We start from the raw sequence: 12,868 nt of genomic DNA on the forward strand, positions 1-12,868 counted from the left end.
TCTATGAACAATTGAGTTTCCATTTTGATAGGTATTGCATTGAATCTGTAGATTGCTTTTGGTAAGATGGCCATTTTACTATATTAATTCTACCAATCCATGAGAATTGGAGACCTTTTCATCTTCTGAGGTCTTCTTCTATTTCTTTATTCAGAGACTTAAAGTTCTTGTCAAACAGATCTTTTACTTTCTTGGTAAGAGTCAAACCAGGTATTTTATATTATTTGTGTCTATTGTGAAGAGTGTCAGTTCCCTAATTGCTTTTTCAGCCTGCTTATCCTTCGAGTAGTGGAAGGCTGCTGATTTGTTAATTATATATCTAACCATTTTGCTAAGGTTATTTATCAGCTGTAGAAGTTCTCTGGTAGAATTTTATGGGTCACTTATGGATACTATCTTGTCCTCTGCAAATAGTGATATCTTGACTTGCTCCCTCCCAAGTTGTATCTCTTTGATCTCTTTTTTGGTCTAATTGCTCTGCCTAGAACTTTGAGTTATATTGAATAAGTATGGTGAGAGTGCACAGCCTTGTCCTGTCCCTGATTCTAATGGTATTGTTTGAGTTTCTCTACATTTTGTTTGATGTTGGCTATTGGTTTGCTGTATATTGCTCTTACTATATTTAGGTATACACCTCAAGTTCCTAATCTTTCCAAGACATTTACCATGAAGGGGTGTTGAATTTTGTCAAATGCTTTCTCAGCATCTAATGAGATGGATGATCCTGTGTTTATTTTTCCTTTGAGTTTGTTTCTATAGTGGATTACATTAATGAATTTCAGTATATTAAAGCATCCCTACATTCCTGGGATGAAGCCTACTTGATCAAGGTGAATGATTATTTTGATGTGTTCTTGTATTCTCCTTGTAAGATTTTTATTGAGTATTTTTGCATCAATATTGATGATGGAAATTGGTCTGTAGTTCTCTTTCTTAGATGTATCTTTTTCTGGTTTAGGTATCAATGTAAATGTGGCTTCATAGAATGAATTAGGGAGTGTTCCTTCTGTTTCTATTTTAGGGAATAGTTTGAGAAGTATTCTTATTACATTTAATTTTTTTTGGTTGGGAGATTTATAATGACTGCTTTTATTTCCTTGAGAGTTAATGGGGCTGTTTAGATGGTTTATCTGATACTGATTTAACTTTGGTAGGTTGTGTCTGTCTAGAAAATTATCCATTTCATCCAGGTTTTCCAGTTTTGTTGAGTATAGACTTTTGTAGTAGGGTGTGATGATTTTTTGTGTTTCCTCAGTTTCTGTTGTTATATCTCCCTTTTCATTCCTGATATTGTTAATTTGGATGCTGTCTCTGTGTCCTCTGGTTACTCTGGCTAAGGGTTTCTTTCTTGCTGATTGTCTCAAAGAACAAGCTCCTAGTTTTCTTGATTCTATGAATAGTTCTTTTTGATTTCAACCCTGAGTTTGATTATTTCCTGCCTTCTATTCGTCTTGAGTGTATTTACTTTCTCTTCTTCTTTTTTTTAATTGGATATTTTACTTCCATTTCAAATGTTATCCTCTTTCTGGTTCCTCCCTCTCACATTCCCCTTCCCCCTGCTTCTATAAAACTGTTCTCCCTCCCAACCAGCCACTCCCACCTCACTGACCTGGCACTTCCCTACACTGGGGAATAGAGTCTTTCCAGGACCAACAGCTTCTCCTCCTACTGATGACAGACAATACCACCCTCTGCTACCTGTGTGGTTGGAGCCAAGTGTACCTCCAGGCGTAAAATTTGTTTGGTGGTTTAGACCCTGGGAGCTCTGGTGGGGCCTGGTTGGTTGACATTGTTGTTCTTCCTATGGGGTTACAAATCTTTTCAGCTCCTTTTGTCCTTTCTCTAACTCCTTCAATGGGGACCCCATTTTCAGTTCAATGATTGGCTGTGAGCATTCACCTCTGTATTTGTCAGGCTTTGGCAGAGCCTCTCAGGAGACAGCTATTTCAGGCTCATGTGTGCATGCACTTCTTGGCATCAGCAATATTGTCTGGGTTTGGTGTCTCCATTTGGCTGGATCCCCAGGTGGGGCAGTCTCTGAATGACCTTTTCTTCACCACTTTTCTGCTCCACTTTTTGTCCTTGTATTTCCTTTATACAGGAACAATTCTGGGTTAAAATTTTGAGAAGGATGGGTGGCCCCATCCCCAAACTGGGGGCCTTGTCTAACCTCTGTATATTGTCTCTACAGGTTCTCTCCCCTTTTTGATTGGTGGCTCAGCTAGTCTCATCCATGTTGGGTCCTGGAAGCCTCTTGCTTTCCTGGCATCTGTGATTTTCTGGTGGCTACTCCCTGTTCCCCATCTTCCATTACTATACACCTCTGTTAAAATTCCTGACCTCTGTATATCATCCCCATCTCCTCTTATACTTGATTCTGCCCCCCCCCTTTCCCCTTCCCCTTGTTCCTTCCTCCCAATTCCTTCCTACCCTCTACCTCCAGTGAATATTTTGTTCCCCCTTCTAAAAAGGTTTGAAGTATCCATATTTTGGTGTTCCTTCTTCTTGAGCTTCAGTGGTCTGCAAATTGTATCTTGGTAGTCTGAACTTTCGGGCTAATATCCACTTTTCAGTAAGTGCATACCATGTGTGTTCTTTTGTGACTAGGCTTGCTTTTGTTATAGAACTTTCATATGAGCTGTTAAGCTGCTATTGTATGATCTCCCCAGTTTCTTTATGGAGACACTCAGAGCTATGAGTTTTCCTCTTAGCATTGCTTTCATTGTATCCCATAAGTTTGAATTTGCTGTGGTTTCATTTTCATTGAATTCCATTTAGTCTTTAATTTCTTTCTTTATTTTTTTCCCTCACCAAGTTACCACTTTGTAGATAGTTGTTCAGTTCCCACATGTATGTGGGCCTTCTGCTGTTTTGTTGCTATTGAAGACCAGCCTTAATTTTTGATGGTCTGAAAGATTACATAGAATTACTTCAATGTGCTTGAAGGTTTTTCTGTGTCCAAGTACATGGCCAATTTTCGAGAAGGTACCCTAAGGTGCTATGTCTCTGTTTAGTTTCTGTTTCCATGATCTGTCCATTGGTGAGACTTGGGTGTTGAAATTTCCTACTATTATTATGTGAGGTAAAATGTGTGCTTTGAGCTTTAGTGACATTTCTTTTACTAATGTGTGTGCCCTTACATTTGGGGCATAGATATTCAGAATTGAGAGTTCATCTTGGTAGATTTATTTTAAAGAGCATGTAGAGTATTTATTTTAAAGAGTAAAATGTCCTTCCTCATTTTTTGATAACTTCTGTTTGAAAGTCTATTTTGTTGGATATTACAATGGCTACTCCAGTCTTTTTCTTGGAACCATTTGCTTAGAAATTTTTCCCCTCCTTTTACTTTGAGGTAATGTTTGTTTTTGTCACTGAGCTGTGTTTCCTGTATGCAGCAAAATGCTGGATCCTGTTTACATATCCAGCTGTTAGCCTATGTCTTTTTTGGGGGGAATTGAGTCTATTGATATTGAAAGATATTAGGGACCAATGATTGTTGGTTCCTATTATTGTTGTTGTTAGAGGTGGAATTATGTTTTTATGTTTCTAATATTTTGGGTTTGTTGTGAAAAGATTAATTTTGTTGCTTTTACTTGGGTGTAGTTTCCCTCCTTGTGTTGGACTTTTCCTTCTATTACCCTCTATAGGGCTGAGTTTTATACAGAGCAGAAATATAAACTTGGGTAGACACTATAGGAAAATGTATAGAACCTCTCCAAACACTGAAAATGGTACTACTATGTGAGGCAGCTATACCACTCCTGAGTTAATACTCAATGTGCTCAAAGTCAGCATTCTTCAGAGATACTTACAAATCCATAATTATTGTTGCAATATCCACTATCATCTTAGAATGGGACTAGGATGGAATTTCATTAAAACATATGGACTGGCTAGGGACTCGGGAGAGGATTCAGTTGGTAAAGAATTCTGCATGTAAGCTTGAGAAGCCAAGGTAAAATCCCCAAAATCTTGGTAAATGCTTGATGGGCGTAGTGGACTTCTTGTAATGCCAGGACCTCACTAGACTAGCAGAGTTTGTGAGCTTCAGGTCCACCTGATAGAGGCTGCCTCAATATATTACATTATATGCTACCTAAACTATTATTATACAAGAAAACTAGCCTACAAATAAAATTTAATTAATGTATATATGTACAAAATAATATTTTCAATATGAATTTCGTCCATTTATATGAGGTGCTGAGATAGTATTTACGTATGCTTATTTTCCCTTTCCTCACCTTTTTAATCCCTCTCTATTCTTTAATAATTCCTTCTTCTAAGTTGCTGAATCATTTTAAAGACTGTGCATCGAGGGCTGGGGACTTAGCTCAGTGGTAGAGCGCTTACCTAGGAAGCGCAAGGCCCTGGGTTCGGTCCCCAGCTCCGAAAAAAAAAAAGAACCAAAAAAAAAAATGTAATGTGAAGACTGTGCATCATAAAGCAAAGGTAGAATAGCTATAATCAAATAATCTACACTCACAAAGACACAAATAATATAAACATACATTTATAACTACATGTTTGTTACATGTTATACAACCAACACAATACATTCTGGTTACACATTACAATAGTAATTAATAATAATAATGATAATAATAAACTAATTTTAGTGTTTTTCATTTGAAATATACACATGTATTTCAGTGGTAACATACAAGAAATGGTGTATTTTTTTTCTAGGTGTGTTATTGTCTCAGGAACATTCATGAGGAAAAATCATACCGAATGATGAAAATTATATTATCTCCCTATTAAACCTTTTAATTTTATCAAAAGTCTCCAGGGTGCTACCCTTAGGCAGATACTGAAGAAGTAAATTCAGTCATTAGATTCTGTCCAGACAATTGACGTCCTTTTAGCTTATCACATTCACATACAGGAAGTTGTCACTTTAGGGTGTGTTACCATTTCTATAGGGTTGATATAATCATGAAAATGACATAGACCTTGATATATAATAAATAAACCAAGAACTTAGAGGAGGAATAACAATACAAATGTCACTGAAATTCAGAAAAGCTACATATAAGCAGTGGCCTCGAGCTGGATCACTGTGCGAGTCAAGGACACTATTGCTGCGGTCAAACATTACTACCAAAAGCAACTCGGGGAATAAAGGGCTTATTTGGCTTACATATCCTAAATTGCAGTTGACCTAAGGAAGCCAAGGCAGGAACTCAACTCACACTAGGTGAGAACCTCATGGCAGGAGCTGAGGCTAAAGCTGTCAAAACTGCTCACTCGTTTGCTCCTTGTGGCTTGTTCATCCTTTCTTCTAAAAATTAGGACTACAAGTCTCATGTCCCCACACCCAAAGGGCTGGACACATCATGAATCACTACTTAAGAGAATGCCATGCAGGCTAACCTGCCTACAGAGGTTTCCTCCTTTCAGATAACTACAGCTCATATTAAGTTGACATAAAAATAGCCAAGGATGTCATTTCAACAGTTAAATTTTTTAAATGGCAGAATTGTCATTTCTATTAGAAATTAAATTGATAATATTTTAAACGAAATTGATATGTGCTACCGAGACTTTTTCCTGAAATACATGAAAATATGTTCTCAATTAGTTGATGAAATGTGAATGTTATCATATGTCATGTATGTTAACAAAAATGCAAAGATAAAACCCAGGCACATATTGATTTGACAGGAATTGGAAGTGAAAGATAAAATCAGACTTCTGTCACCATAACTTAAATATTAACTTTCTGGTAGAACCAGACTAGCAGGGTTCAAATCTCAGATTGCCTACTTCATAAACATAGAGGTCTGGTATGTCATTTATGTCCTTAAACAACCGGATATTGGATTCTTGTGAAGAAATGTCAGTACTTTCAGAGTGCCTCATTACCATAAGCCATTGACTCAGAGCTACCTAAGGATTTTCTAATATTCTTTCTGCATTTGCTTTTAGTTTTCCTCTACAGGTTGTGTTCTACCAATTTCTCTTGCTGGTTTCTTGAGGTGAAAACATAACTACCTCTTCTCTTCAACACAAAACTGTTCTGTTTGATAAAACACCCTGGCTGGTTTGAGTGCAAATATGTGTCTGAAGCCCCTTTGGCTGCAGATTATCAGTGAATAATTCCTTGAAATATTAATGTCCCTGTGAATACTGATATATGCAATTATAAAATATAATTTAAAAGAAAGATTCATTTTAACTAATAAAAGCAGTGAATAAGGTGGTGCTTTTTAAGTATTAGAATTTGGTTTGACTGTATTTAAATGAGGAAGCAAATTAAAGCAAAATCCATGGAGTATGACTATTCAGATTGTCTACATTCAAGAAAAATAGAAAATAATTAAATACTTTATGCAAAAGGTGTTTTATTATGACTGTATGCGTGCATGATGTGTTTGGCTGAGCACATATACCACAGTACTTGTATGAAACTCAGAGGAAAACTTTAATCATTCAGACATACTCTTCAATCTTTACAGAGTTCAGGGGATTTTGAACTCAAGTTAACAGGCTTGCATGACAAGCTAAGCTACCTGATAGACCCAACACAAGGGTTTTAAAGAAGACAAACCAGTGTGGACAAAGAATAAAATCAGTACCAAGAAAGAAGTTTCTGTATAATGATAAGACAAAAATAATGATGCCGAACATGATTTGACCAACATGGGCACATAGAAAAGCTGAACTCTTCTCACTCCTATTGTATAATGTAGCCATAGCCCATAGATATTTGAACCACATCTGTAAAAGATTGATGAAAGCACTTTAATATGTTTTCTTCATTAGGTTGCTACTAAGACCAAATTAGATAAATGAATTGCATTAATTCTTCTTTGAAAAGTTGAAAGACAATATAATTTAAACACGTTTATTAATATCTTTTGTAACCAAATTTACTTTCAATTGTAATCTGTTCCAAGGACAGTGTTCTCTTGTTCTCTATAATATCTTGCCAAAGAGCAAAGGCAGTTAAAATCTAGGAGGACTGTGTTACAGTTAAAGCTGAAAATATTTTTCCCCAGAAAACTTAAATCTTCCATGTTCCATTATTACAGCAGTTTTGATTTTCAAAACACACATGACTTAAATTGGCTGGTTGAAAAGACATAACAGAGACTTAACTGACAAAAACCACCTTATTGTTAAATAAATTAGCTTTACAAATCTATAGCACTCATCATACCTGAATATGCCCTATTAGCAGGGCTCATTTCTGCCCTAATTTTATTCCTAATCAGTTCAAATAGGGCTATCTTTAAATCTGCAATGAACGCTTAAAGTTGATAAATGTTTGTAAAGCAGCAATACACACCACTTATTATATTCCTTATATCCCATTATTTCCATCCTTTCCTAACTCTACCTACAGGATAAACACCTTCTGTTTCATATTTCCTTTCCTCCAATGCCAATAGCATCCTTAAATACTTTGCTCAAAGATATATAAGGACAATAAAAAACATTTGGTGGCATTATTGCTTCTAAAGATCCAGTTTTACTATGTGTTTTCTTCAATATTTTATAAAATATTTGATTACTGCAGGCTAGTTCTCAGGCAAACCTTTACTGATATTTAAATTACAAATACAACTTCAGACTGCTAGCAGGCTTATGAATACTGCAAATACTCTGCTCATTTAGAAAAATATGGATGCTGTGCCCATACCCCACTTGCTGTGATTAATGAGTGCTAATAAAATAGAGTGGCTTGAAGTGGCTACATTGCTTCCCAGAGCAGCCTCCATGTGTGACCATGACACACTGCCATTTCTAGCATGAATGACAGCCAATATCTGAGTGATACAAAACAAAAGGAAGCCACGCTATTGGAACTGGAAATGGGTATAGAGAGGCCATTTGTGTCACAGAGAGGTTAACATATAAAGCCAAAATTTTCTTTTACACATGATAACCCATCCAATGTCTTCCCCTCCTGTGCTTTTCTTTTGGCGATGTCTTATGAAGGTGTTACATTCTTAATAAATCTTCTATGGCAAATATCTGTCTAGAGTTTCTGACTCCAAGAAATGCATGCCAAGCTCATTAGTCATGAGATACATAAGATTTCCCCTTTCTGTATAAGGATAAGCTTCATAGAAAGTATGTGGTAGCTGTGTACCCAAATCCCATGGGGAAGAGAGCTGGACTCACAAAAGTGCAGACAATCCTGAGAGCTCAGAGGGGACAATTACTTCTACCCACATTCCTGAACCAAGAGGAACCCTCCTAGTGCCCCTTATGCCCTCTGGGCACAGGAACCAAGGAACAGTCAGGAGCAGGAACCTTCCAGTTTCTGCCTATGCCAGGACCCTAAAGCCTGGAGCTCTGACATTCCTGAGAACAGAGGTACGACCAACTCTTCTGCTGCAAGTGACCTTCCTGAAGGCTTCAGGACACACAAACCCAGGAGCAGCTTTCTGTTCTCAGATGTGGCTGAAAGAAAACAGATCTACAGGAGTGCTGACACAGGTTTACAGGGGGGTCAAGTCACTGTCAGAGACAGCAAGACAAGCTAACACCAGAGACAACTTGAAAGCAAGAGGCAAGCATTGGAACCTAAACAACAGAAACCAAGACGAATAGGCATCATCAGAGCCCAGTTCTCCCACCAAAGCAAATACTTGATATCCAAACACACCAGGAAAGCAAGATTTGGATTTAAAATCACATCTCAGGATGTTGATAGAAAACTTTAAGAAGGACATAAGTGACACCCTTAAAGAAATACAGGACAACACAGGTAAACAAGTAAAAGTACATAAAGAGGAAACATAAAAATCCCTTAAAGAATTATAAGTAGCGGATCCCGGCCTACAGCAGCTCTCTGCTCCCAAACCCCGTGGGAGAGAGACCTCACCGCCTGGTCAGGTGGGCACTCCTGAGGCTGCAGAGTGGAGGAGACCACCAACACTGCCCACCTTTGCCCACATCCCTGGCCCAAGAGGAAACTGTATAAGGCCTCTGGGTTCCCGTAGGGGAGGGCCCAGGAGTGGCAGGACCCCTGCGCCTGAGACACCGCAGGAACCTGAAGGAAACAGATCAGATAAACAGTTCTCTGCACCCAAATCCCGTAGGAGGGAGAGCTAAACCTTCAGAGAGGCAGACACGCCTGGGAAACCAGAAGAGACTGCACTCTGCACACATCTCTGATGCCAGCGGAAAACACCAAACGCCATCTGGAACCCTAGTGCACGGAAGCTCCCGGAAAGGGCGGCGCGAATCTTCCTGGTTGCTGCCACCACAGAGAGCTCGTGGGCAGCACCCTGAGAGCAAACTTGAGCCTCGGGACCACAGGTAAGACCAACTTTTCTGCTGCAAGTGACCTGCCTGACGAACTCAAGACACAGGCCCACGGGAACAGCTGAAGACCTGTAGAGAGGAAAAACTACACGCCTGAAAGCAGAACACTCTGTCCCCATAACTGGCTGAAAGAAAACAGGAAAACAGGTCTACAGCACTCCTGACACACAGGCTTATAGGACAGTTTAGCCACTGTCAGAAATAGAAGAACAAAGTAACACTAGAGATAATCTGATGGCGAGAGGCAAGCGCAGGAACCCAAGCAACAGAAACCAAGACTACATGGCATCATCGGAGCCCAATTCTCCCACCAAAATAAACATGGAATATCCAAACACACCAGAAAAGCAAGATCTAGTTTCAAAATCATATTTGATCATGATGCTGGAGGACTTCAAGAAAGACGTGAAGAACTCCCTTAGAGAACAAGTAGAAGCCTACAGAGAGGAATCGCAAAAATGCCTGAAAGAATTCCAGGAAAACATAAATAAACAAGTAGAAACCGATAGAGAGGAGACACAAAAATCCCTGAAAGAATTCCAGGAAAACACAATCAAACAGTTGAAGGAATTAAAAATGGAAATAGAAGCAATCAAGAAAGAACACATGGAAACAACAATGGATATAGAAAAGCAAAAGAAGAGACAAGGAGCTGTAGATACAAGCTTCACCAACGAATACAAGAGATGGAAGAGAGAATCCCAGGAGCAGAAGATTCCATAGAAATCATTGACTCAACTGTCAAAGATAATGTAAAGCAGAAAAAGCTACGGGTCCAAAACATACAGGAAATCCAGGACTCAATGAGAATATCAAACCTAAGGATAATAGGTATAGAAGAGAGTGAAGACTCCCAGCTCAAAGGACCAGTAAATATCTGCAACAAAATCATAGAACAAAACTTCCCTAACCTAAAAAAAGAGATACCCATAGGCATACAAGAAGCCTACAGAACTCCAAATAGATTGGACCAGAAAAGAAACATCTCCCATTACATAATAGTCAAAACACCAAACGCACAAAATAAAGAAAGAATATTAAAAGCAGTAAAGGAAAAAGGTCAAGTAACATATAAAGGCAGACCTATCAGAATCACACCAGACTTTTCGCCAGAAATGATGAAGGCCAGAAGATCCTGGACAGATGTCATACAGACCCTAAGAGAACACAAATGCCAGCCCAGGTTACTGTATCCTGCAAAACTCTCAATTAACATAGATGGAGAAACCAAGATATTCCATGACAAAACCAAATTTACACAATATCTTTCTACAAATCAAGCACTACAAAGGATAATAAAGGGTAAAGCCCAACATAAGGAGGCAAGCTATACCCTAGAAGAAGCAAGAAACTAATCGTCTTGGCAACAAAACAAAGAGAAGAAAAGCACACAAACATAACCTCACATCCAAGTATGAATATAACAGGAAGCAATAATCACTATTCCTTAATATCTCTCAACATCAATGGCCTCAACTCCCCAATAAAAAGACATAGATTAACAAACTGGATACGCAACAAGGACCCTGCATTCTGCTGCCTACAGGAAACACACCTCAGAGACAAAGACAGACACTACCTCAGAGTTAAAGGCTGGAAAACAACTTTCCAAGCAAATGGTCATAAGAAGCAAGCTGGAGTAGCCATTCTAATATCAAATAAAATCAATTTTCAATTAAAAGTCATCAAAAAAGATAAGGAAGGACACTTCATGTTCATCAAAGGAAAAAACCACCAAGATGAACTCTCAATCCTAAATATCTATGCTCCAAATACAAGGGCACCTACATACGTAAAAGAAACCTTACTAAAGCTCAAAACACACATTGCACCTCACACAATAATAGTGGGAGATTTCAACACCTCACTCTCATCAATGGACAGATCATGGAAACAGAAATTAAACAGAGACGTAGACAGACTAAGAGAAGTCATGAGCCAAATGGACTTAACGGATATTTATAGAACATTCTATCCTAAAGCAAAAGGATATACCTTCTTCTCAGCTCCTCATGGTACTTTCTCCAAAATTGACCATATAGTTGGTCAAAAAACGGGCCTCAACAGGTACAGAAAGATAGAAATAATCCCATGCGTGCTATCAGTCCACCGCAGCCTAAAACTGGTCTTCAATAACAATAAGGGAAGAATGCCCACATATATGTGGAAATTGAACAATGCTCTACTCAATGGTAACCTAGTCAAGGAAGAAATAAAGAAAGAAATTAAAAACTTTTTAGAATTTAATGAAAATGAAGGTACAACATACCCAAACTTATGGCACACAATGAAAGCTGTGCTAAGAGGAAAACTCATAGCGCTGAGTGCCTGCAGAAAGAAACAGGAAAGAGCATATGTCAACAGCTTGACAGCACACCTAAAAGCTCTAGAGCAAAACGAAGCAAATACACCCAGGAGGAGTAGAAGGCAGGAAATAATCAAACTCAGAGCTGAAATCAACCAAGTAGAAACAAAAAGGACCATAGAAAGAATCAACAGAAACAAAAGTTGGTTCTTTGAGAAAATCAACAAGATAGATAAACCCTTAGCCAGACTAATGAGAGGACCCAGAGAATGTGTCCAAATTAACAAAATCAGAAATGAAAAGGGAGACATAACTACAGATTCAGAGGAAATTCAAAAAATCATCAGATCTGACTATAAAAGCCTATATTCAACAAAACTTGAAAATCTACAGGAAATGGACAATTTCCTAGACAAATACCAGGTATCGAAGTTAAATCAGGAACAGATAAACCAGTTAAACAACCCCATAACTCCTAAGGAAATAGAAGCAGTCATTAACTGCTTAGGTCTCCCAATCAAAAAGAGCCCAGGTCCAGAGGGGTTTAGTGCAGAATTCTATCAAACCTTCATAGAAGACCTCATACCAATATTATCCAAACTATTCCACAAAATTGAAACAGATGGATCACTCCCGAATTCCTTCTATGAAGCCACAATTACTCTTATACCTAAACCACACAAAGACCCAACAAAGAAAGAGAACTTCAGACCAATTTCCCTTATGAATATCGACGCAAAAATACTCAATAAAATTCTGGCAAACCGAATCCAAGAGCACATCAAAACAATCATCCACCATGATCAAGTAGGCTTCATCCCAGGCATGCAGGGATGGTTTAATATACGTAAAACCATCAACGTGATCCATTATATAAACAAACTGAAAGAACAAAACCACATGATCACTTCATTAGATGCTGAGAAAGCATTTGACAAAATTCAACACCCCTTCATGATAAAAGTCCTGGAAAGAATAGGAATTCAAGGCCCATACCTAAACATAGTAAAAGCCATATACAGCAAACCAGTTGCTAACATTAAACTAAATGGAGAGAAACTTGAAGCAATCCCACTAAAATCAGGGACTAGACAAGGTTGCCCACTCTCTCCCTACTTATTCAATATAGTTCTTGAAGTTCTAGCCAGAGCAATCAGACAACAAAAGGAGGTCAAGGGGATACAGATCGGAAAAGAAGAAGTCAAAATATCAGTATTTGCAGATGATATGATAGTTTATTTAAGTGATCCCAAAAGTTCCACCAGAGAACTACTAAAGCTG

Source organism: Rattus norvegicus, chromosome 14 (assembly GCF_036323735.1).
Source record: "Rattus norvegicus strain BN/NHsdMcwi chromosome 14, GRCr8, whole genome shotgun sequence".
Classification (NCBI taxonomy): domain Eukaryota; kingdom Metazoa; phylum Chordata; class Mammalia; order Rodentia; family Muridae; genus Rattus; species Rattus norvegicus.